Genomic DNA, 27,124 nt, shown 5'->3' with positions numbered 1-27,124 from the left:
TAAAGGGTGTGATGGATTTGATAATAAGCACAATTTAAAAAGTCAATATGATGAAATGGTTTAAAACATACTCAAACTTTTTTTCAGTCTTCATTTGTACAGGACTTTCATTTGGTTGCTTAGCATACCTATCTTAAACAAGCATTTCCCATTGCAGTACTTTGTTCCTTTTGAAGATACATTCATGAATTATTTGTAGTTTAGTGTGGTCAGTCAGTGGAAATAATAAGGTAACTGCAATGTCATGTAAATGCATAGAAGACATTAAAAAAAGACCAACTACAAATCAGTATTATGATAATGTTACTTTTAAGAAAAGGAAACTATATTAAAGCATTCTAGAGAGATAGTGGTCCTTGAACACATCCAGTCTAAGGAACTCACCGGTTCTCTGGGTAACTGGATTCATTTTTAAATTCCTCTTCCTGTTAGGAACTTTTTTTGTTTTGTTTTATTTGGTGTTCTGTTTTATTTTGCTACTGTAATTACATTAAATACTTCTCTTCTCTCGACAATTTTGTGTTACTTTCTTATTCTGCAAAGAATTGGACATGATATTCTGGGAGTTTTTGATCAACAGAGAATAAACTGATTCTTTTTTTCACTATCAGTTAAAAACTGATTTTATTGATGCAGTCTAAAACCTGCTTTTTTTCAGTTACATCATTCTGCTGATTGCTATTCAATTTGACATCAGTTTTTATTCTAAGGTGTTTTTCACAATGCTATCAGCATAGATGGCCACTTTTAACCACAATGATATAAAACAAGTGAAACATGATATCAGACTATAACACTTAAGTTTGCATTATGATTGCAAGGTATACATGTGAGCAATGTGTCCTTTGCTTTCCTGAGAAGTTCTTTGACTATGTCTGGCTACTTAGTTCCTATCCTATATTGCAGTGTTTCTCAACCTGTGGGTCGGGACCCCATTTGGGGTCGAACAACCATTTCACAGGGGTCGCCAAACAACGCAGTCCGCCATTTTTTCCCCCTTTTCCTTAGCTGTGCTACTCCCTTTTATTCTATTAGCTTTTGAAAGCCAATAGAATAGACTCTCTTGAATAGAGTCTAATTCTATTGGCTTTCAAAAGCCAATAGGAATTGTCCAGGCTGTCTCTGCCCTGCTGAGCCCGCCAAAAGTCCCATTCTGCAAACGGTGCTGCACCAGTTGAGTAGTCCTCGACTTACAACCGGTTGAGTAGTCCTCGACTTACGACTGGTTGGGGGTCTGGCATTAAAAAGATTGAGAACCACTGCTATACTGTATGTGTATATTAATTTAAGTTTACCAAGTCATTATTTTGCATTTATATCTATTATCTTTAGATATCTACATTGGTTTGAATTGTATTTTTGTTGTCTAAACAGGTATCCCATTCAAATTTGGGTAATCCAAATTTGTTATCTTAACATACTAATCAAAAATAAAAAGCAAAAAAACTGAAAGTATAATCTAAGCTCAAACTGCCTAATCAGAATATCCATACTTGGAGTTCTTTATCAAATACTTGGATGAAATTAAGACATATTATTCCCAAAAGCACTCCCACAATCAATCACAAAGTTACCAGTATTGCCAGATTGATTAGCCTCTAGCTTTCAAGATTCTTCTTTTTTACCCTTCCTGAAGATAGGCACATCATTTGTCCTCTTACAATTGCATGATGCTTTTTGACTATGGGCTTTGTTAATTGTTGGCTAGGTTCCAAATAACTTACAGGTCTAGGTGATACAGCTCTAATTCTATTTTAACTAGAATTTTTATATACAAAGGAAATTATTCAGGTCAGGGCACAATTTGACATTCCAGGCAAAATTACTCTAACTTGAATCATTTCAGAATTCAAGATTTGAACATTATAAAGTTTGGAATGAAAGCATCAAAAGACAGCCTGTTTTATTTTTCTCCTAGGATAGGGTGAAAATAGCAGACTCTCTAGAGCAGTGGTTCTCAACCTTTTTAATGCTGCGACCCCCAACCGGTCATAAGTCGAGGACTACTCAACCGGTCGTAAGTCGAGGACTACTCAACTGGTGCAGCAACGTTTGCAGAATGAGACTTTTGGCGGGCTCAGCAGAGCAGAGACAGCCTGGACAATTCCTATTGGCTTTTGAAAGCCAATAGAATTAGACTCTATTCAAGAGAGTCTATTCTATTGGCTTTCAAAAGCCAATAGAATAAAAGGGAGTAACACAGCTAAGGAAAAGGGGGAAAAAATGACAGACTGCGTTGTTTGGCGACCCCTGTGAAATAGTCGTTCGACCCCAAATGGGGTCTCGACCCACAGGTTGAGAACCACTGCTCTAGAGGTATGTAATATTATCAGATTTCAGACAGATATCTAAAACAGCTACACTGTAGTAGCTACCTACCTTTCTCTTTTAAAGCTGAGACAAGGATTAAAATATATTTATAAATTTAGCAGCTTGAAATTATCCAGCAAAGATTCTTTTTTTTATTACTTTATAATATAAAATACAAAAGTACAAAAGAAAATAATAGGAAAAATAGGAAAGGAAAAAGGAAAGGGAAAAGTGTAGAAAAGAAAGAGGGGAAAAAAGAAAAGGGGTTGATTTCTGACTCTCTTTGGTGCAGTGGAATAAGATAATTTCTAACAAAGTGGTCATTAAAATCAAACATTTACTTTAACCTTGTCATACCATAAATAACAATGTCATCCAATTCATGACCTTCTAGATGAAGTAGCCTCTTATTCTGGAGATTCACCCACTCTTTTAGCCAGATCAAACAACCAGCAAAAATTCTGTAAAGAAGTTGCTTTGTATTAATACAGTATCCTACTTCAATTTAAAATAATAAAAAAAAAATCTTTCAAATGTTATAAAAATAAGGTCTTGCTTTTTTACTTATTTGTTTTGAAAGCAATGAGTTCAAGGTCCAGTACTTTTCCTCAGTGCCCAAGTTAATAAATTTGATGAAGCAAGAATTATTATAAGAATAACTACTTTGCTTCCTATTCTCCTTAACACATATGCCAAAAGCATTCAAAAGTCATTGTTTCATTCTTCCTATTCAGTTATTGTGGTCAGTGTAATTGTTTGTAGCTGGCTTTATTCAATCTCATAAATAAATAAATAAATAAATAAATAAACAAACAAACAAACAAATAAACAAGTAAGTAAATAAGTAAGTAAGTAAGTCTGAGAAAACCAAATGGAATACTCTGAAGCGTAGGTTAAAGCTTCTGATTTACTTAATAATGATGGGAGCTGTTAAAGGGATGTCTGTCCCAACAATCCATAGCCCTCAGAGAATTGCAACAGTTTTACATAGCATTGGTATATTATTCAAATCTAGTAAATTGTAAGTATTGGCAACTAAACCATTATGACTAAAACAAGTGATTATATTCGCCTTTTGGCTCCAAAGGGCCTGTGTTCTGATTTCTTTGAATGTTGTTTCATCATTTCCCCTGAATAACAAAGATACTATGTTATATCTTCCTTATAAAGATAAAAAATAACATTTATGTTATCTATACAAATGTCAGGTTATATATAGCTGATAATAAAATATCTCAGTTGGAAGATCTTAAAAAAAGTTTTATAACTGTTGATCTGTTTTCTTTATATAATGTGTGAAATATTGGGGGGGGGGGACTATCATGTAATCAGCCACTCCTTTTTCTAACAGCTGACAAGTCTCACTTATTTAGTGTGAATTTTCTTAGACTTTTGAGATGGAATGAAATCTTAAAGAAACTCAGACCTATAGATGTTACTAAATGGGAAAATAAGTTTTACATAAGTTTTTTCCCATGCTATAGTAAGGAAGTGTAACAATATAAAAATATATTTTGTACAGTGAGAAACTTGGCTTGTAAAAAGAATTGCAAGCATATTTGTTTTATAATCATTGATGGAAAAGCCATAAACACTTTTACTAATTACTATTCCTGCTGAATTTTCTTTGGTGAACTAAAAGTATTCTGTTTTCATTATTATTGTTATTAATTTTTACTTATTTACTAAGTTAATATACTTTTTAAATGGTTGTTGTTGTTGTTGTTATTATTATTATTATTATTATTATTTAACTTCAGATTGCCAAACTGCCTATCTTCAGCTGATAATTATAGGAAAAATATGATAAATGATATGGAATCCTCTTCATAGCTATAATTAGCCTTGCCACAACATGACTGAATCTCTCACAACCTCATTACAATAATCAGGTTAGTTCTAATCTGTTTTTAAACTTTTTTGCAACTTTCTTTAAAGTTTGATGCACCAAAGGGTGCCTCCTGGCAGTTTATTCAACCTTACTGATGCTATTTTGTCTGATGCCAGTTTGAAATTCAACTGTTTTTAATAGTTTTGGAAGATTAAGTTGAAGCTCCTCAGCTGGATTTTAAAAAATCAATTTTTTTTGTTTTTTGTTTACTATGGATCTTGAAATAATGAGCTTGAATTATCTGATTTTTGTAAAATGCTGAAGGTTGCTTTTAAATGGAAAATAATTTAATACGCATTCTAGATACAAAATTAGGACTTTCAAGTTGGTTTTGATTTCTGACTACTTTCTGTACAGTTTTCTTGGCAGTGTTTATCAAAAGTGGCTTACTGTTCCTTATTCTTAGGGTTGAAAGAGAATGACTGGTCCAAAGTCAGTCAGCTGGGTTTGTGCCTCAGGCAAGAATAGAATACAAAGTACTCTGATTTGTAAACTGATGCCTTAAACATTACATCAAACTGGTTTATAGAGAATTTTTCATAAAGGATATCACATTCTTTGTTCATAATGAGAACACTGGTGGAGATGTTTGTCAGCTATTGCTGATAAAAAGCATGATATTCCCCTGACTGCTGCTGAGAATGCTAGCTGGCAATTGTCTGTTACTGAAAGTGGAGACTGACTTCCAGTTTGTTTGCTGCTGATTTTGTAACTGATTTTTATCAATTTGAAATAATAAGAAGTCACATAGTGTATTTACAAATAGCAAAGTGATCTTGAGACTTCTGCAATTCATTTAAAATGTATCACCTCTAAGATGTGTACACCAACACCATTATGAATAAAATACACACTGTGGAAAAATTCACTCAAAACGTATAAGTAGCTGATGCTGAGGAAGTTTTTGTTTTGTTTTTTGTTTTTTTTCAAAACAAAGAAGTAAAATAAATGAATTGAGGGTCAGAAAGAAGTAAACTAGACTTTCACATAGAGACAAACAGTGGATTAGATCAACAAACAGATGGATTTTACTTATATACAGATTTAGGTAGCAATAGGATTAGACAAAAGAATAAATGGTCTACAAGGACCCCAATCAAGGGCAACAGAAAAATCTCTCATAATCCAAATGGAATAAATTAAATGAAGGCAAAGGAGTGTTTCATTCCCACAAAGTTCCAAATAGCAGGAAAAGGTACATTTTCTTTTCTTTTAAATGTATTCTGTGTGAGTACTTAATTGAGTTTTACTCTGGATCATGTATCACCAAGAATATAACATTTTTATATGGCTTTAAATCTTATGTAATTTGATGTAACCTATAGCAAGTCCTAATTACAAGTCCCTTACCTTGTCACAATAACTCAGAACAGCTTGTTCTTGTAGCTCCTCTCAAGCAATTGCTGAAATTTCTCTCAACAATCATATCAGCACTTGAGCTGTGAATGGCTATTGGCCCATATGGTCACACTTCTAATGGATGTATGATTCTAGTATGCTTAGAATTTGCCATCTGTTGGTTCCTACTGAGTATCAATTGTATCATAAGGATTTAAAATTTAAAACTGAATTAATTTCGGAGACAATTTTCTTGGATATATTCTTTTATGAAGATCATATAAAGCAATATTTGTTGGTCTAAAGCTCACATAATTTTTCTTAAATAATGATCCTATTGTGTTTTGCATTTTGCTGGCTTTGTGCTTTAAATCCATAAGTCACAAAAATTTATTTGCATGTGTAATACTTAAGATATTTTGCAATAATACAAAAAACGATTCATTAATATATTTTATGAACTATGGGCACAATTTACCAATTTGTGAGCTAAATTCACAGGGTTTAGAACTCATGAAAATTTGATGCTTTCTCAAATGTTTTAATAAGTATTTTTTTAAAAAAAGACAAATAATTTTATTACTATTCATTATTCAAATTCATAACATGTAAACTATTTCTAAATTAATACACATAAAATTATGCTTATTTTTAAATTACTATTATCAGTTTCAAAACTATTATAATAGTTCACTATTCATCTCTGTTAATAGTTCATTGGTTTTTTTTGGGTTGGAACAGATTCTAATCCAAGTTTTTAAAACTTTGTGAAAAGCCACAGGGTTGGCATCTGCATCTTATTAGCTCTGCTATTTGCATCATAATAGCTTAGCATCATGAAAGTTTCAAGGCTTTTGCAATGTATTGATACTATAGAGAGAATAAGCAGAAATGGCAAGTAGATTTGTCATATTCTTACAAAAATGTGTATTATATGAATATCAGCCATCAGCCATTATCAATTCTTAGTGACCATATACAATCAATATTCTCCATAGTGATGTTCCTTCATGTCACATCCTACTTTTTTATATCTTCCCATGACATATTATTTGTGTTATGTCCTGGGCCTGCTGAATGACTCAGCAGGCTCAGGAGGCTGCAGAAGGCCCGGGCAGACCATGTGGTTGCCTGGGACCAGACAGGCTGTCTCCAGCCTTGTGAGCATGTGCAAGGTGGGAGACTAGCCTTGCATTGATAGGCTGATGCTGTCCCTGCAAAGGGAGTATAAAAGGGCCAGTGCCATTTTGTTTACTGTTCTGTTCTGCTTGTGATCTCAATAAAGAAGTTTTGTTATTCCTGCCTCGCTTTGATGTCTCTGATTCTAAAACAGAACATTGGCGATGAAGGTGGGATAGGCTGCAAGAAGAACAACAGGAGAAGCTAGGCTGACTTACCAGAGGAGGCCTGAAGCGCTGGGAAGTTCGGCGTCCAGAGGAAGCGATTGCCTGCCAATATGAGAATGCTGGAGGTGAGCTCAGCTTTGTGGGACCCTTTCTCATACCTTGCAGCAAGAGGCATCGAAGAGGCTTCAGGCTGTAATGATGTCAAAGCTAGGCCGTCTATCGGAATTTGATACTTCTCACCCTGAGCACTGAAGCTCCTACGTGACTCGAGTAGAGAATTACTTTTGAGTAAACAAAATCCAAGAAGATGGCCTTAAAGTTGCTACATTGCTGTGTGTCTATGGGCAAGAGACTTTCGATATTGCATAGAATCTTTTTTTTTTATTGAAAATTTTTAAAATTTTACAAAAAAGTTCCCTTCCCCGAACCCTCCCAACCCATCCCAACCTTCCCCCAACCTTCCCAGAGCTGAATACAGGCTTGATTAAAATTTAAAAGAAAAAAATTTAAACACAAATAAACCATATACAAATTTAGTTACAATAATTAAACAAATCACAAAATACTTTAACACCAATACTTAAAAAACAGAAAGAGAAAAAGAAAAGAAACAAGAAAAAGAAGAAGAAAGAGAAAAAAAAATTAGAAAAAGAGAAAAAAAAATATCTAAAAAGATATTGCATAGAATCTTGTAGCCCCAGCATCACTGGAATCAATTTTGTATGCTGACTTAAAGAGGATGCTGCGAGAGCACTTCAAACCCAAGCTCTCAGTAATTGCATGGAGCAGAGGGATCAGAGGCCTGATGAGTCTGCTGCAGACTTTGTTGCTGCCTTAAGACAAGCAGCTAGACCTTGTGCATTCAAGGATCTAGAAGAGAGGCTGCAGGATCGTTTAGTTTGTGGGCTTCAGAGTCGTGAGCTGCAACAGAAACTTTTTGCAAAAGAAGATGTGTCATTCCAAGATGCATTAAGAGAGATTGCAACTGAAGAAGCAGCGGGCGGAGTGGTGAAAGCCTTGAGGCTTGCCAAGAACCCCCCAATGCCTAGTACCGTCCATCAAGAGGTCGCTCGGGAGGATTCCGAAGAGGAGCCAGAGATGGAGGTAGACATGCTTCAGCAGCAAGCAGGAAGAAGGCCTCAGGAAGATAGACAACAGACAACCTCAGTCCCTTGGTGTTTCGGGTGTGGAGGTCGGAACAAGTAATCTAACTGCCGGTTCCGCTCCGCTTTCTGCCAGGCATGTGGAAGGCAAAGTCACATTGCCTCCATCTGTTTGGGTCACCAGAAGAACTGGTCTCCAGAAGAATTGCCTCTGAAAGGTACCAAGGTCCCCAGCCAAAACAGGGTTGGCTTCTGCGTGTCCCATAGCGGCGTTTTCAAAACCAGGGTTCACAGGCCACTTAAAAAGAAGCTTCACATTGATGTGAAGTTGCAAGGGATTCCCTTGTCGATGGAGTTGGACACAGGGTCCACTCTATTGATCATTTCCTTAGATACCTTTAATAAGGTTTGCAGCAGAAGTGGCCTACAAGTTAAACTCAGACCTTCAAATTTAATCCTTACTGACTTCCAGAATTCCAGAGTCAGCGTGAAGGGGGAGGCCACGATCAAGGTGCAGCATAGGAGTTTTGAAGGGCTGCTAGATGTGGTGGTAGTTGGGGGTGATCATACAAATCTTATTGGACTCGATTGGTTCGAGGCCCTTGGAATTCAAGTGACTGGACTTCACAATCTGCAAACATCCGGCCTTGCAGAAGTTTGCAAGGAGTTTGCTGATGTGTTCAGTTCAGAGCTTGGCTTGTACAAGAGGCCTCTCATTGCTTTACGTTTAGACCAGCCATCACACCCATCGGGATCAAGCCCCGAAGGGTGCCTTTTGCCCTAAAGAACAAAATAGATGCAGAGCTGGACAAGCTGCTCCAGCAGGGCATCTTAGAATCTGTGGACTCTAGTCCCCTATAGTCACGCCACTGAAGGCCAATGGAGAAGTCCATTGTATAATGGACTATAAATGTACATTATATACAATGGAGAATATACAATGGAGAAGTCCATTGTATAATGGACTATAAATGTACACTAAATAAGGCATTGCAGCAGCATGCTTACCCAGTGCCTGTGGTGAGCCACATTCTGGCCTCACTCAGGGGGGGGGGCAAATCTTTGCACAGCTTGATTTGGCTCAGGCCTATCAACAGCTACCTGTTGATGAGGCAACGGCTGAGGCCCAAACAATTGTGATGCACTGGGGAGCCTTTAAGGTAAAAAGGCTGCAGTTTGGGGTTAATGTGACCCCTGGAATATTCCAGAGTGTGATGGAGTGAACGCTCCATGGTATTCCTGGGGTCTGTCCCTACTTTGATGATGTCCTCATTGCTGGAGACTCATCTGTGAACTTAGCTGAAAGGCTGAGGGCTGTCTTGCTGTGTTTCCGCCAAGCAGGGCTGAAGCTGAAACAAGACAAATGTAAGATTGGAGTTACCTCCACTGAATTTCTGCAGTTCCATATTGATGCTGAAGGAATCCATCCTGCTGAATCCAAACTCAAAGCAATTCAGCAGGCCCCAAGTCCCAAGATCAAAAGCGAACTTCAGGCCTTTCTGAGACTGTTAAACTTTTACCATGCATTTCTACCTCACAAGGCCGCAGTGGCTGAGCCATTACACCAGCTCTTGGATAAACAGGCTTCTTGGCAATGGACACAAGTCCATGAAAAGAGCTTTTCAGAGTCAAGGCCTTGCTTTCCTCAAATGCTGTGTTAGCTCATTTCAATGAGCAATTGTCTATATGCATAGCCTGTGATGCATCCCCTTATGGGGTTGGGGCTGTGCTGAGCCACCTCAAGGCTGATGGGATGAAGGTCCCTGTGGCCTACTACTCCAGAACTCTCTCATCTGCAGAGCGTAATTATGCACAGATTGACCGAGAAGCCTTGGCAATAGTGGCTGGCATAAAGAATTTCCATGATTTCTTATAAGACTGCCATTTCACGGTCTACACAGACCATAAGCCTCTGCTGGATTTGTTTACAACAAACAAACAAACTCCTCATATAATATCCCCTAGAATGCTGAGATGATCAATTTTCCTGTCAGCATATGACTATACTCTGGTCCACAAACCAGGTAAAGAAATGGGCCATGCAGATGGCCTCAGCAGATTAGGTAGATCCTGCCCCTGCTCTTCGCATTCTCTCTATTCAGGAATTGCCTGAATTTCCCCTCAATGCTAGGGATGTGGCTGCAGAAACTGCCTCTGATCACACTCTTACACGTGTGCTGACATGAGTGTTGTCAGGGTGGCCTGACACATGTCCAGGGTCTGAATTCCAGAGTTTCTGGCAGAGGAAACACGAGTTTTCCACTTTCAAGGGGTGTGTCTTGTGGGGAAGCAGGGTAGTCATCCCAGCCTCATTGAGGACTAGAGTTTTACAATCTTTACATGAAGGTCATCTGGAATTGTCCGGATGAAGGCGCTTGCGCATAGCCATCTATGGTGGCCTGGGCTCAATAAAGAGATCGAGACCCAGGTTCATGGGTACCAAGTGTGCCAACAGTCAAGGTCTGAAATGCCTCATGCCCCTGTACATAGAGCCGAGGTGGTGCAGCAGTTAGAGTGCAGTACTGCAGGCCACTTTAGCTGACTGTGTTCAGCAGGTCAGCGGTTCAAATCTCACCAGCTCAAGGTTGACTCAGCCTTCCATCCTTCCAGGGTAGGTAAAATGAGGACCCAGATTGTTGGGGGCATATATATATATATATTGCTTACTGGTGTACACCGCTTAGAGAGTGCTTGCACTTAAAGCAGTATATAAGTCTCATAAATAAATAAATAAATAAATAGGTGGGAGGAGACACATACTCCATGGTCGAGGGTACACATCGACTATGCTGGGCCCGTTTAGGGCCAATTCTTCCTTCTCCTCATGGACGGCCATTCCAATTGGCTAGAGGTTGTTCCTGTCTCCTCCACTACTACTGCTAGGACCATCCAGGTGCTGAGAGGAATCTTTGCCTCACATGGTCTTCCAGACATCCTTGTCTCCGGCAACGGACTCCAATTCATGTCTTCTGAGTTTCAGGCTTTTCTTCAAGCCAACATGATCCGGCATGCCACATCTGCGCCATTCCATCCAGCTTCCAACGGCCAGGCTGAGCATATGGTGCGTACTACCAAAGATGCTTTAAAGAGAATCACTCACGGCAACTGGCATCACAGGTTAGCTGACTTTCTTCTTTGCCACCACACCACACTTTGTACTGCCACTGGGAAGAGCCCAGCTGAACTCCGCTGGGGTCGCAGACTCATTACCAAACTGGACAGGTTGCACCCAGACCAGGTGGCTTCACAAGTGTCACAGATGCGAGCACCTAGGAGACTACAGGTGGGCAATCTGGTCTGGGCAAGGAACTATGGACCTGGACATCTCTGGGTAACCACAGTGGTATCCAAGGTCTCTGGGCCACTGTCATACGAAGTGGCCTTGGATGATGGTTGTGTGTTAAGGCGGCACATTGATCAACTATGCTGGAGGCTTCCCAGCAACACTTCTGCTCCTGCCTCTGCTCTCGGGGGGGGGAGGAACACCACGATTACAATCTTGGACCACAGTCTCTCCATGAAAATGGGGATACACTGGCTCCAGAAGGGGGTTCTGCTTACGAGGTGGCTCCTGACTCGGCCACTGGGTCTATGGATTTGACCAGTCAACTGGCACTACAGGCTTCTCCATCTGCTGGTCTTGGGCTCACGGGACAGTGCTCCCAAGAGGGGTCCATTGTGGACTCGGGGAATTCCACCCTGCCAAGGAACTCTGGGCTGGGGTTACAGGCTCTGGCCAATCAGTACGATGGAGGGTTGCCGGATTCAAGGGGGCATCTACGTCCTGGTCTGCCAAGCCTGGCAGGCGAGCTCTTAGGCCAGGCGCCCACAACAGTTCTAAGAAGATCAGAGTGAGCAAGGAGTCCCCAAGCATTTACAACACTATGTAAGGTTCTTGTCAATTCCAGGACAGGCCTAATAGTCTTGTGAAAAAATAGAATGTATGTAAGGGAGGCTTAATATTTCTCTTGAACTAAGGGCACACTCAGAGTTGGGGTGTTTTGTTTGATAGTATTAAACAATATGTGGTATTCTTGTAAATATGAGATATGTCATGACTGGGTCTACCTGCGAGCGGGTATCACTGTGTTAGAAATAACAACATGCTTAATTGAACACATGTATATGTATGCTGCTATAAAAAACAGTAAGTATTCACTTATTGTTTTATCCAAGGGGGGGAGGGGTGTTATGTCCTGGGCCTGCTGAATGACTCAGCAGGCTCAGGAGGCTGCAGAAGGCCCGGGCAGATCATGTGGTTGCCTGGGACCAGACAGGCTGTCTTCAGCCTTGTGAGCATGTGCAAGGTGAGAGACTAGCCTTGCAAAGGGAGTATAAAAGGGCCAGCGCCATTTTGTTTGCTGTTCTGTTCTGTTTGTGATCTCAATAAAGAAGTTGTGTTTTGTTACTCCTGCCTTGCTTCGATGTCTCTGATTCTAAAACAGAACAATTTGTACTGTATTTGAATTTATCCAATTGTTGCTGATCATCCTCTTATTCTTTTTCATCCACATTTACAAGCATTAGACCCTAAGCTCTGCTCTTTGTATATGTATCTGAAGTAAGATTATATAAGCCTTTGTGCCTCAGATCACATCGTTGACTGGATGTTTTTCAATGATGCACAGGATTCTCATAAGTCTTCTCCAACACTGAAGATAAAAGCATCAATTTACTTTCATAGTGTATCACAGAGAATACCTTTGCTTACATGATTCTGATCTTTTTAGATATAGATATATCACAGCATTTCAATAACTTTTCTAAAAACTTCACATCTAGTCTAATAAGTGTGTGGCATATTTTTTTTTTTGTCTCCTTCTGTTACAGTTGATGATTGTTCCTAACAGATACTTTGGTATCTTCACTATTATGGTGGTTGTTATACAGTACCTGCTGTCATTAATATTGTCTTCATTATATTTAATTTTAAAACAATTTTTCACTATACTTCTTGACTTTTATTATTAGATCTTTGCTTATTTTGCTATTAGAGCAGTGCTATCAACATAGCAAAAGTTTTTGATGTTTCTTCCTCCAGTTTTAAAACTGAATTCACATTCTTTCAATCCAGCTTCATTTAATATATATTCAACATACAGGTTGAATAAATAAGTAGAGAATATATAGCCTTGGCCTAATTACATTGTTCAAACCCTCCATGATATTTTACTGGAAAAGATTTGTGACAGATTCCAACTTCCTGTTCTTTGTAGACCAGAACTGGGCAATATTTTTCTGTCAAGAAAAAAAAAATAGAGGAATATGTTGTGAGCTATATAAGAAGATGTGTAAATAAAGCAGTGAGTAAGATAAAAGCTATAATTGGTCAAACACTCTTTTCTTTCTTGTCTCTGTCACATATACAAGATATGAATAGTTAAGTTTTACTAGAAATCTGAGCTGATCTCTCTGCAAAGATTTTCAAACTGGGCCCAAAATAATTTTAAATTAACCCAATGGCTACATGCTTCATACCCTAAACCTATGTAATACTCATCACTCAGACTCTCAGTAATAACCTAACTATTTCTATTAATTAACCAATTTAAATATCTTCATTGACAGTATTTCATGATTATTTTGGTAACAGTTTTGTTTTTAAAATATTTCTACCCCAAAAGACAATAATTTGTGGGTTTTTTTTACTTTTTTAAATATTGGTACGCTGCCAAGAGTAATTTTTGAAATGAATAATCTTACAAGTGAAATGAAATGTATATGAAAATGCTAATGGAAAATACCAAAAGAAGTATTTATGCTTCTTCCTCAAACAGGAAATACCTTTCAAGCATTATTAGTGCTGGGAAAGAAAACAATTCTCAGAGACTTTGTGGACAAATTCTTGCAGTTTTCTTGGCAAAGTTTTCCAGAAGTAGTTTGCCATTGCCTCCTTCCTAGGGATAAGAGAAAGTGACTATCCCAAGATCATATATTCTGGATTTGCATCATGGTTTTGAGCCTGATGCTTTAAATACTAAACCAAACTGGTTTTCACCATGACAATAACATTTTTAAATTGCCATCTTCTCCAGTTTTTAAAAAGGGTAAATGTTGGTATAATTGTATTTGTATTAAAAAAAACCCAAAGCTGATAAAAATATTATCAAATACTAAATGCCCATAGTTCCAGATTTTAAAAAAATGATACAATACAACACAATACAATGGAATCCTTGGCAGAAGACAATTGAGCTAGTTGGTCTCTCGGTGTCAGAAAGAAAGAAGACTGGGAAGGAAAGGCTGAGAAAGTAACTCTCATGTGAGGTGGAAGAAAGAAGAAGACAGCATCACCACCAGATGGATCTGTAGCTGGCTGACCATAACTGGCCATACTCAGTGTGTGGTCCTCAATGGAACCGCATCTACCTGGAGGGAAGTGTGTAGTGAGGTGCCCCAGGGCTCTGTTCAACGATTTGGATGATAGGAACTCATCAAATTTGCAGACGACACCAAGCCTGCAGGAATAGCCAACACTCCAGAAGACAGGCTTAAGATACAGAAGGATCTGGACAGACTTGAACACTGGGCACTATCTAACAGACTGAAATTCAATGGTGAAAAAAGCAAGGTTCTACATTTAGGCAAGAAAAACCAAATGCACAGGTATAGTATAGGGGGTACCTTGCTCAATAGTAGTAACTGTGAGAGGGACCTCGGAGTCCTAGTGGACAATCACCTAAATATGAGCCAGCAGTGTGCTGCAACTGCCAAAAAGCCAGCACTGTGCTAGGCTGCATTAACAGGGATAGAATCAAAATCACGTGAACTGTTAATACCACGTTACAATGCCTTGGTAAGGCCACACTTGGAATACTGCATCCAGTTTTGGTCACTGCGATGTAAAAAAGATGTTGAGACTCTAGAAAGAGTACAGAGAAGAGCAACAAAGATGATTAGGGGACTGGAGGCTAAAGCATATAAGGAATGGCTGCTGAAATTGGGTATGTCTAGTTTAATGAAGAGGAGGATGAGGGGAAACATGATAGCAGTGTTCCAATATCTCAGGGGCTGCCACAAAGAAGAGGGAGTCAAGCTATTTTCCAAGGCGCCTGAAGGCAGGACAAGAAGCAATGGGTGGAAACTAATCAAGGAGAGAAGCAACCTAGAACTAAGGAGAAACTTCCTGACAGTTGGAAGAATTAACCAGTGGAACAACCTGCCTCCAGAAGCAGTGAATGCTCCAACACTGGAAGTTTTTAAGAAGAGACTGGACAGCCATTTCTCTGAGATGGTATAGGGTTTCCTGCCTGAGCAGGGGGTTGGACTAGATGACTTCCAAGGTCCCTTCCAACTTTACTACTATTTCTACTACTACTACTACTACTACTACTACTACTACTACTACTATTATGAAGAAGAAGAAGAAGAAGAAGAAGAAGAAGAAGAAGAAGAAGAAGAAGAAGAAGAAGAAGAAGAAGAAGAAGAAGAAGAAGAAGAAGAAGAATCCAGAGCCTACCCCTCCAGAAAAGAAACTAGTGGATCTGAATTCAGAAATGATGAAAACAATCTTAAAGCAGACAATAGAATATTTGCAAAAGTCCTTTGAGGAACTAAAAGTCCAACTGAAAGAGCTATCGGAATCGGAGGAAGAAACAGAGGAAGAAGCTGGTGAAGAAGAGCTAACAGGCCCTGAGGCAGCAGTGGCAGCTGCCCCCCACCACAGCAGCAGGACAGTGGGCATGACCACCCCAAAGGCTCAGACGGGCTGTACCCCAAGTGGCAGAGGTGAAGCCAATTCTGTTGGGGGTGAAATTCAACAGGAATCCCAAGAGACTGGGGTTCTTTCTAGCTCAGGTATTCACTACATGCAGATATATGGGAGGATGCTGCCTACAGATGAGGAGAAAGTCAGAGGGGTCACCCTAGTGCTGAAAGATACTGCTGCTGACTGGATGGTGACCCTCTACAACTGCAATGCTCTGGAACTAAGAAATTTTAACTGGTTTATGGCAGCTCTCCAATGCCACTTCAAGATTTCCTGGTAGACTGGAAAGCCTGTGACCGCATAAAAATGGTGAAGTAAGGACAACGACAAGTAGCTGAGTACACAGAGGAATTCTGAGAGTTGGTTAGCCACTTAAACTGGCCAGAAGATATCCTGGTGAACTGTTTCCAGGATAGCCTGGACCAAGACCTGTACAATGCTCCACAGAGCTCCAGGGCAACTGTATGATTAGTGCCTCCTGGCAGAGGAGCTGGAAATATATCAATACAAACATCAACACTACCCGGTGAGAACCAGATTCAAGCCAATGCCTGAGAGAAGAGGTGAGACCATACAGGCGACGCTGACCTCACCCTGCTCCATTGCATACTTCAAATGTGGAAAGGAAGGGCACTGAACAGTTGACTGCTGCAGCAAAGGATCAGTGAAGAAAGATGACCATCAACCAGTGGGAAGAGCTATGAGAGCTGCACTGCACCCAAGGGAACCAGCAATGCCATTTGAGGAGTCCATAGAGCGTCCCTGGGCCCGTAGGGCAGAGGGTCAAGCCCTGACTCCACCAAATGAAGACCCGGGGTGGGGGAAAGTGACTACAAGAATGACCCCTTGGTAAGTGGGCTGATTAATTCCATAACCATGCCCTTAGAGCTTTCCATACCGGACACCGGGAAAAGAGTAAAGTTAGCAGCTTTACTGGACATGGCATGCACACACTGCTTAATTAGCCCAAAACTGGTAGGGAAGTTGGGAATACCCCTCAGGAGACTAAAGACCCAATCATCTTTTGCCAGCTTGATGGGTTGATCACCGGGAGGGTCTCCACCAGTTTTGCCACCAGACCCTTGCAAATTTCCATCGGAGACCACTCAAAGACTTGAGCATTTGTGGTTTTCTCCAGCATGGAGTGGCCATTAGTCCTGGACCTAGCATGGCTAAAGAAATGGAACCTCATGATAAATTGGAGGAAGGGGCACCTGAAATTCCTGAAAAAGAGGGCCCTTCCCCCATTCAGATAAAAGAGCAGGAGGCATGGACTATGATGCAAGTTAGCCTCTGCCCTCAGCAAGCAGGAGCTGCCGAGCCACCCACCGGAATACAGGGACTTGGCTGAAGTGTTCAACAAGCAAAGAATGGATGAGCTCCTGCCCCACTGTCCCAAAAACTGCCATTGAAATTGTCCCAAGCCAAAAATATACTCCATGATCCCTAGGGAATTGAATGAACTTCGCAAGTTCATTGACAAATATTTGGTGTGGGGGTTCATCCAGCCTGCCAGATCCCGGGTGGCTGCCCCTGTGCTATTCAGAGAAAAGAAGGATGGGTCACTTCATCTCTGCATTGATTATAGGGGTCTGAATGCGGTGTGCATGGAGAATATGTACCCCCTCCCCTTAATGAGACACATGCTAGTGCATCTGCCGAAAGGGAAAATTTTCTCTAAACTAGACTTGGGCTGTTTCCAAATCAAGGTGATACCTGTTGGACTGCAGGGGGTGCCTGCTGTGCTTATGCAACTAATCAATGAGGTTCTTCATAAGCACCTGTATAAGGGGGTGTTGGTTTAACTTGATGACATCTTAATCTATACTGAGACTAAGGCAGAACACATTAAACTAGTCAGAGCAGTATTAAATAAATTGTCCTTTGCTAAATTATATGCCAAGCTCTCAAAGTGCAAATTTCACAAAGACTGCATTGATTATTTGGGCTATCGCATCTCAAGCGAAGGGGTGGAGATTGGCCCAGAGAAAGTGTGAGCCGTGCTCAAGTGCTGTCCCCCTCGCACTAGGAAGCAATTACAGATTTTTACTGGCAGTTTGTTCCTTCATTCACACATATTGCACTCCCCATCACAAACTTCTAAAAAAATCAAAGGTGAGGACAAACCCAAACCCAGCCAGTTGCTGAAAATGGATAGGGGAGTGTAAAGCAGCATTTGCGAAACTAAAGAGGCTTTTCTCAGCGGAGCCAGTGTTTAAGCACCCAGACCTGGAGAAAGCTTTTGTTATTCAGACTAACACTAGTGATGTGGCTGTGGGAGCAGTTCTCCTCCAGAGAAACAAGAAGGGCCAACTGCAGCCTTGTACTCAAACCTCTAAAAAATTGTCTGAGACTGAGCAACAGTGGCATCTGGGAGAAAGAAGCCAATGCTGTGAGATGGGCCCTCCTGACCTGGAGGCATTTTCTAGAGGGGAGTAAAATACCATTTCAGGTGTGGACTGATCACTGGAATCTCAAAGTTATGAAAACCCCTAGGAAACTGTCCCCTAAGCAAGTACAGTGGTCTCAGCATTTCACTGATTCAATTTTACAATTCATTACTTTCCTGGGGGAAGACTTTCCTGGCAGATGCTCTGTCTAGGATGCCGCAATACAATAGTATTAAAGCAGAAGTAACTAAACCATTCCCAATTCCCAGTTAGCAGCACCTGTCACTATTTGAGCACAAACAAAGGCGAAGGTGCCAATAGACCCAACGGCAGCCCAAGAGTTCAAGAAAGCTCTGAAAGCCAATGAGAATTTGTGTCTAATAAAAGATGATCTGGCTTGGGTTGGGGAGAAAATACATGTCCAGCAGCTCTAAGGCTGACAGTAATGCAATATGGGCATGATTTGAAAATTGCTGGACACAATTGCTGGCAATTTTGGTGACCTTCTTTGAAAAAGGACATAGAAAGCTATGTAGCTAGTTGCCCCACCTGTGCTGCACTAAGTGGAGGCAAGGAAAATCCCCATGACTATTGCAGCCGGTGGTGAGTCCTTCAGCACCCTGGAGACAGATCTCTATTGACTTTACTGTGGAGCTTCCTGAAAACACTGGAAATACAGTCATTTGGGTGGTTACTGACCTGTTCTCCAGGTAGGCCCATTTTATCCTATGCCCAAAGTTCCCAACGACCAAAAGGCTGGCTAAAGTTTTTGTGCAGCACATCTACTGATTTCATGGTGCCCCACAATGTATAATTTTAGACAGGGGGCGTCAATTCACCTCCAAGTTCTGGAGAGCCTTTTTGGACCTCTTGGGTCCTAGTCAAGGGTTATCATCTAGTCATCATCCTCAAAAAATGGAGGGACAAAATGATTGAACTCAATTCTAGAACAGTATATCAGATGTTTTATCAACTATCAACAGGACAACTGGACTGACTTGTTGCCTTTTGCTGAAGTTGCTTACAATAATGCTGTGCATTCCAGTACTTGTTATACCCCTTTTCAGGTTGCAAATGGTCAGACATTTGTTCCCATACCAGAATTGCCCACTAGGGAACGTAATATTGCCTCCTTGCAAGAGTGGATCAAACGGTTGTAAAATATCTGGCTAGTGTACGAAAAGCCCTAGATGAGGCCAGAGAAGGATATAAGGCTCAGGCCAATAAAAAGAGGATAGAGCAGAAACCTTTTGTGGTTGGAGATAAAGTGTTCCTGTCTACTAGATACTTGCAATCTTTACAAACCTAAAAAAAATGGGTCCTAAGTTTGTTGGACCTTTCTCTATCAAATGCATTATTAATCTGGTGATGTTGAATTAGAGCTCTCTAAGAAAAATTCACCCTGTTTTTCATTGTAGTCTACTGAAACCCAATATCACTTCTAATCTTAGGCTCCTGGCTCCTCCAGGGCCTACACCCATGTTGGTCAAGGGAGAAAAACACTTCGAAGTGCGAGGCATTTTAGACTCTTGTAAACATCATGGGTCCACCCAGTATTTAGTAGATTGGAAAAAATCTCCCATCCTCTCAAAATGAGTGGGTATCCGGAAAACATATTAACGCTCCTAGGTTCGTTAAAGGTTTTCACTCTAAATGTCCTGATAAGCCTAATTAATGCTATTGTTTTGCTTGTTTTCTTCCCTTTTCACTCTTTTGTGTTCTTCCAGATGGATTTATCTTTCTTCTAGGGGGTCCATATGTCAGATCCCCAAAGAAATACATTGTTTCCATATGCTTATTCCTGACTTTATAACCTTTCTTTCAGACCTGCCATTCAGGGGATGCTTTGGGGATGCTTTACACTGTCTTGCTATTGTGCCCTTCCTCCAGGGGATAGAATGTATCACCCTGAAATTAAAGTGAGAGAGACCTTGAAAGAATGTGCCAAAGAACCCAGTTACCAAAATACTGTGCCACCTGTGGATTGTCTAGAATTCAAATGAACACTGGGACTCTGGGGGGAGGAGTATTGAATATTGCTTTTACTATACTGCTTTTGCGGGTTTTCCTCATATCTCACCTTGTTTTTGCTATCACTAGCCCCTAATAGAAGTTCCTTTTGAGGCAATGCCTGTTTCAAGAGTTCTGCTTTCTTGGGTGGCTTAGCTGAGGTAGGTCCTTATACTGAGTATGGCCAATCAGCCAGTTACGAATCCAACTGGTGGTGATGCTGTCTAACTCACATTTTTTTCTGTCTTATCAAGTAGTGGGTTGTGATGTACTTTATCAAATGCCTTACTGAAATCCAAGTAAATTATATCCACAGCATTCCTCTGGTCCACTAATTTTGTCACCTTCTCCCCTTCTTTATTGATCCAAATGCATTCAAGACAGTTTTCATCATTATTGTGCTCTATTTCTGTAGATATGTAGTTATTTCTTATACATAGTGCAACTCGCCTCCTCTTTTATTTGGTCTGTTTATTTTAAATAATTTAAATCCCTCTAGCTGTATTTTCCACTTGTGGGTTTCATCCCACCAAGTTTCCTAAGGGTAACAATATCATATCTTCCCTCATTTACTTGAATTTCTAATTCACCCTGTTTATTGCTCCTGCTCTGTGCATTGGTGTATAGACCTTTGAGTCCTTTTTAACTGACACTGTGTTTACTTTCTACACAACCTGTGTTTTGCCTGAGTTCCCCTACTTCCTTACCATCTGTTTGATTAGTGCACTTGGTATAGCACTCACTAATAAAAGCTTGATTTTGCTTGACAGCAAGATCGATACTCTTACCTGCACAAAAATCTATGTTATATGCACTGATAACCCTATTAGATCCAAGGCCTTGTTAAAAAAAAAAAATGGAGAAGAGGGTAAATATGAAAATAAAAATCCCCAATTATTCTCTTCTGCAATTTTGGGATCTAACAGATCACATTTATTTTAAAATTTGTAGTTTACTATATGAGTCAAAACTATGGATATTTAGTATTCAATATTTTTTATCAGCTTGGTCTTTTCAAGCAATGAATGTAAAACAATTACCCTTTTCAATTGTTAAACAAATCAGCTGGGAGCTGAGAGACAAATATAAACTTTACAAATGTTAAATGAAAGAAGCATCTATAGAAATGTTTGATATGTTGTCTTTCTTTTCTCAGATCATCCATTTAGGATAACTACTCCAAAATTTTTCAAACATTGATAAATATTGTACACATTCACTGGAATCTTTTCTATTCCAGTACCCTTAAAATTATAGAAGTTTTTTAAAATGGACTGTTTAATAATGTAATAATCCAATTCAAGTTTGACAAAAATTTCCTGCTTCTGCAAATAGCAACCATTATATCTAAAAACATTGTTCTCAAGGGCATAGATATTTGAATAGCTTCAAGAATTCCTCTCCTATATTCTAAAACCTCTGGTGGAAAATCAATCGATCAATTAATCAATCAATCAAAATAGAGATGGAAGGGGCCTTGGAGGTCTTCTAGTCCAGCCCCCTGCTCAAGCAGGAGATTCTATTCCATTTCAAACAAGTGACTGTCCAGTCTCTTCTTAAAACCTCCCAGTGATGAAGCACCCACAATTTCTGAAGGCAAGCTGTTCCACTGGTTAATTATCCTCACTTTTAGGAAGAATTCCCTTGTCAAACCCAGCAAGTTACAGTGAGCAGTTGGTCTTTTGCTGTTAAGAATGAAGAATGCCAAAAAGTTGTTATACTTTGTTACAGATATTAAAAAATGAGTATACATACAGTATATACCCAATCCCGACAATTTTTTTAATGGACAAGGAATATAGGTAGAGTTATTGACAAGTCTGAATCCTTGCATAAGGAAATTTTCTAAAGCAGAATGGTACTTAGCCACTGAAAAGTGTCAATGCCAATCAAGTTAATTGTTATTCCAATAGTTTGACCTTGCATCCACTTTGAACAGGCAGAATTGTAAACATACTTGCTATTAGCCTCCTCGCAATTTATGAGAAATACAGGTTGTGAATCAAAGGCCATTCACTGATATAACAACTTCTGGAGAATATATATCATGAAGGAGTTAGTTACAAGGAAAATAGTTTAGTAATTAAGCTACTGTGGCTTGATACATTGACTGTTACATTAAACAGGCAAGAAAAGACAGAATTATTCAAGGCCTATTGATGATATTACAATGAACATGAAGAAAACATGCAGAACAGTAAAAATTCCCTCCAAAAAACAGAATATATGTTAGAAAGGAAGTTTTTGTTGTAACTGCAGAAGTTTAAATTTGAAATTTATAAAGCAAGCATTAACATATTGGTAAAGCAGTTGAGAAAATGTTTAAAAATGTAAAAGTCTCTTGAGTAAAATATACAAATTTGCTAAAGAACTGGAAAGTAATAACAGTTTCTCTGTGCAATGCCATGCTAGAGTCTTTTGAATAGTTTAACTACAGAGTATAACTGCAGATAAGGTTTTTGTAATGCACAGGTAGTCTTTGACTTATGACCATTCATTTACCAACCATTGAAAGTTGTGATAGAGTTCAAAAAAATACGACCAGTCTTCTAAGTTATGACTGCCCCATTCCCCACAACTTTTATTTACAGAATTCTATTTCAAGTACTTGGCAACTGGCTCACATTTATGACTAGTTGAAGCGTCCCATGGTCATGTGACTAACATTTGTGATATTGCCATTTTCCAACAAAAAGTGGGAGAGAAAACCATAATGAATATGTTGAATTTGCTTCTAAAGGCTAATAATTTGCTTCTAGAGGCTAATAAGTGAAATGTTTTATTATTGGAGTAGTTTAATATTACATGACATAAGTAACCTACATTCATCTTACAGAACCATTCAACTTCATGCACAGTGACTTATTCAGTAGAAGTGAAACAGACTCCCAGAAAGGGGAAAATATTAAATCTTATTGGAAACATATACAGTAATCTTGACATTTGCAGATAAACAAAACAAAAAGGTACTTGAAGAAAGCAAAACGTCTTACCCATTATAAAGAAACTGCTCCAAGGAAAGATTTTAATAACGAAGCTTTCCAAACAAGTATATTCCAAGCTTTTGTAATGCACCTTTAGATTAAATTAGAATAATTCCAAGATTTCTTTATTTGCTTTCTGATCTCTGTGAATAATCCTAAGTATGTGACTCTTACATTTTCTGAATCTAGAATTTGCAGGTCTGGAAGCTTTTAGTTGCTGTAAATTTTAAAGTTTTACTTTCAGATAAAACCTGGGTTTAAATATTGACCAAGACTTTAGTTTAATGAGAATTGCAGCATCATTCAAAATAATGGAACTTTGAAAGAACTACCTTGATTTTTGTGTCAGCTAAACACTTCATAAAAAAGAGGGAAGCTCTGATTCAAAAGACTTCAAATCACCTCCTCTAAAGTCTGGGTTTCTGGGAAATCCACACATTTCTTAATGAAGTGGCTATCATGGAATTTGTAATTATTGATTGTCCACATAATAAAATGAGCCACATATAGAATGACCTGGCCTAATGGAAATCATTAATAGAACAGATAAAACCTCAAGGAGATAATGTTTTTCCTCATGTGTTAAGGTTTCCTGATAGTAACATGTTAGTGTACCCAAGAGGTGTTGAATTTATTCTTGGGGTAGGTAGTTGACTGCCCCTCCAGCAAAAAGCCAGGGCTAGCCCCTTATGGTGTTGAATAATTTCTGACCCATCTTCAACTTTGCTAGAGAATGTTGTTGAGAAAACAGCCCTCCTAAAGCTTCACATACATACTGTATTCTATACAATTACTTTCCATGATTTTTAGTTACAAATGGATCCCTGTCTATATGTCTGAATGAAGAATCACAATGTTAAATGAAACTTCCTTTAGGGAAGGCCTTGTTAAAACAAAAATAGAGACTTCCAGTTTGCGCTCATAGTGCATGGCCATGTGAAAGCAGACCTCTACTCCCCATGGCTAATTTTACCTTGTCAGGGGACCTAGATGGATTTGAAGTTGCCCCAGGGAGGTGATCGTGAAGGAGGGGCATCCTGTTGATCACAAAGTGATGGCAATCACTTCATTTGATCTGGGGAAAGGCATCAGAACCCGACAGGAGAAAGGCTAGCCACATGCCAGCATCTAGCCCAAGCTACTGCAGCCAAAGTCCAAGAGCACTATCACAGTGAACAGAGTGCTTGGAACTGGTAAGAATATTTGATCTTCTCTCCCTTATTTTACAACCAGTCCCTGGGAAAGGTCCCCAAAGCAAACAACCTCTGAAAGTGAGGGGAGGGGACTACATTCCCATTGCCCATAGACGGAAGTGGCGAATTAACCTTAACGAGGAAAGAACCTTATTGAAATTAAATTCAAAATACTACAATCTGATCAAACTTTGAAACTAAAACAAACTGCTATGATTACATTCTAAAGGATTTTGATTGAATTACATTTTAAAAAATAATAAGAACTTTTTGTCTGAAAGAGCTGGAAAAATAAATATTTGCTGACATCTAGTGGACAATGAGAATATAGCACATTAAAGACAATGTCCAGAAACAAAGAAAAAAAATCTGTTCCCATGAACTCTAATAACCTTTAAGAAGATAGTTGCTAAGGAACATAGAAGAGATTGCATACTGGAATGGCTATAAGATTGGAAAGTGTTTGAAGGAAAAGAATACTTTGTGATTTAAATTTATGAACTGTTTAAAAACTTTGATCTATGATAAATTATTGAGAAGGGAAGTTACAGGAAGGATTTAAGCTGGCTAAATATATTGAATTGACAATTGACTCCAGAAAGAAAGAATTGTTATAAAACATTGATTTTACTGAAACCTTGATAACTGAAAATTATAATGGATTACAAAAAATATTTATAAAAACAAGAACTACAAAATTGGACTGTAACTACAAAAATACAAGAACTGGGCAAGTTGAAAATATTAATCTGGAAAACAATTTGGGAAAGGAAGAAGATTAGAGATGGGCTGAAGAGACTGGATTCGTCCTACCAGATGGAATATTATATGAGTAAACACTTGTTTGAATATGGCTAAATAAACAAATAACTTTGGCCATAAAGGAACTTTAGAATAAGTAGGATAAGAGATATAAGTAATATAGTATTTTTTGATAAGATACAAAATGTAAAAATATTAGGATGTTGTGAGTGAAGGAAAAGTTTGAATTTTAAAGACAAATTAAGTTTGAAAAGATTTAGGATTAAGGAATGATTGAAATATTGAAGGGAAATTAGGCTTAATAAGAACTCTGAAAAAAGGGATAATATTGATTTAACTAATTTTTACAAATAGAAGTGAAATATAAATTGGCTAGAAAGATGTTATGGATAGATATTATGATAGATAAATACTATAGTATCTCTATAATATATGAAAGACGAAAATACTGGGATGATATATTTAAATGGAAAATTTGGATATTTAGATGTTAAACACTGGGGAAAATATGATTGATAAGAATTGTTTGAATATTATGGAGAAATTGAGCATAAACAAGATTTATGAAAATAAGATACATGGTGAATCAATAAGATGATTCTTACGAAAATAACACAAGCTGATAAGAAAAAAAATGCTACATATGGACGCTACTGTTGTTGGTATAATTATAGAAGAAAATGTTTTCATTTAATCATTTAAATATGGAAAATATCAAATATTAGAAATTATATTTGTTTAATGTTGTAAAAAGAGAATACTACTGAGTGAAGAGAAGATCAAGGAAATATATTATAAATTAATATACTAATTATGGAAATATAAAAATTAATTATTATTGATTGTTTATTAACTATTATTAATTGTATATTCTTTTCTAAAAAAATTATGAACCAAGACAACACGTTGTACACCAGACACTAAGGTTGTTATTGTAAAAAACCAATAAAACTTTTACAAAAAAAATAATAAATAAAACAAAAATAGAGACTTTGAAACTAAAGATTCTGAATATTAACTCTGTAACACTGGAATATATTTGAAATTTATCAGATTATTTTTTCACTTTTCACTTCTATGCTTATATACAGGAGCTGCTTCCCTAAGATATAATCACAGTAAAGAAAGCATTTCTATATCTCAACATAATATGCATGGACATGATTTTAGAATGTAAAATATTAGACTCAGTAGACATATTTTTAACCCAGCAGCTTTAATATATAAATGAAGATAATTTATTACAATATTGCTTGCCCTTGACATAGAAATCAAAAAATGATAAGATCATTGCTAATGTTCCCTTCTTTATAATCTGTCATCTATCAAAAACAAAGCTAAGTGTTCAAAAAGATAGTTAGATCAGGCAGTAATAAGAACTTAACTGTTTCATTCTGAACAAATGTAGAATAAATAAGGTATAAGGATTTGACTAAATATCTTCTTTACAAACCACACTTTTTAAATAATTGATGATAAGCAGTTTGCATAATATTGGACTGTCATAGAACAGAACTTGATATGTTCTTTCTCATTACATTTCCACAGGAAAATGAAATAGCAGACTTTGGTGATTTTGATTTCTCAGCGTTTTATTATTGTTGATTTTTTAAAAACTGATATGGATATTATGAGCAATCTTCTGGGAGAGTCTTCAAAGGAATACTAGTATTAGTGTCAGCTGTCTAGTTGGGGGATCCAAAGAAATAAATTCCTGGGACATTATTTTACCAAGAGTATAAATTTTACTGAATAAATCATATTGGTACAGCCGAAGTGAAACCAGCTCTGAGTTTTCCACAAAAAAAGCTAGCACAGTTATTCCCCCCCTTTTCCTATGGGCCACTCAGTCTGTTACATCCATCAATCATTTCTGTTCATTTTGTTATGGGAACCAGCAAACCATGCTAGTCCACCTGTTTGATGAATCCTTGGGTTGGAGCACTGTCTCATGGGAACAGAGGATGCTCAGATGCAATTCTCCCCACCCTTGCATTCCATTCCACTTCCTCTCTTTTCTTTGTCAAGCTACGAGTGAAGCAGAATATAGGTGAAAGTGCAAATCAGTCTTGACAATTAGTGTGACTAA

General features: G+C 38.4%; 1 long non-coding RNA gene across 1 annotated transcript in view; it reads right to left on the bottom strand.

The window, feature by feature from the left end:
* Window positions 1–2,612: 2,612 nt before the first annotated feature.
* LOC120300824 overlaps window positions 2,613–27,124 on the bottom strand; it is a 126,356-nt gene continuing 101,844 nt past the window's right edge. The window contains exons 2-3 of the long non-coding RNA XR_005554746.1: window positions 6,937–6,987; window positions 2,613–2,771 (exon numbers count right to left, since the gene is read on the bottom strand). This is a non-coding gene — a long non-coding RNA (uncharacterized LOC120300824). The remainder of the gene's footprint in view (window positions 2,772–6,936; window positions 6,988–27,124) is intronic.

The sequence above is a fragment of the Crotalus tigris genome, unplaced genomic scaffold (genome assembly GCF_016545835.1).
Source record: "Crotalus tigris isolate CLP2741 ecotype Arizona unplaced genomic scaffold, ASM1654583v1 scf7180000024359.8030256, whole genome shotgun sequence".
NCBI classification, from domain to species: domain Eukaryota; kingdom Metazoa; phylum Chordata; class Lepidosauria; order Squamata; family Viperidae; genus Crotalus; species Crotalus tigris.
This window is presented reverse-complemented; position numbering and strand designations above follow the sequence as displayed.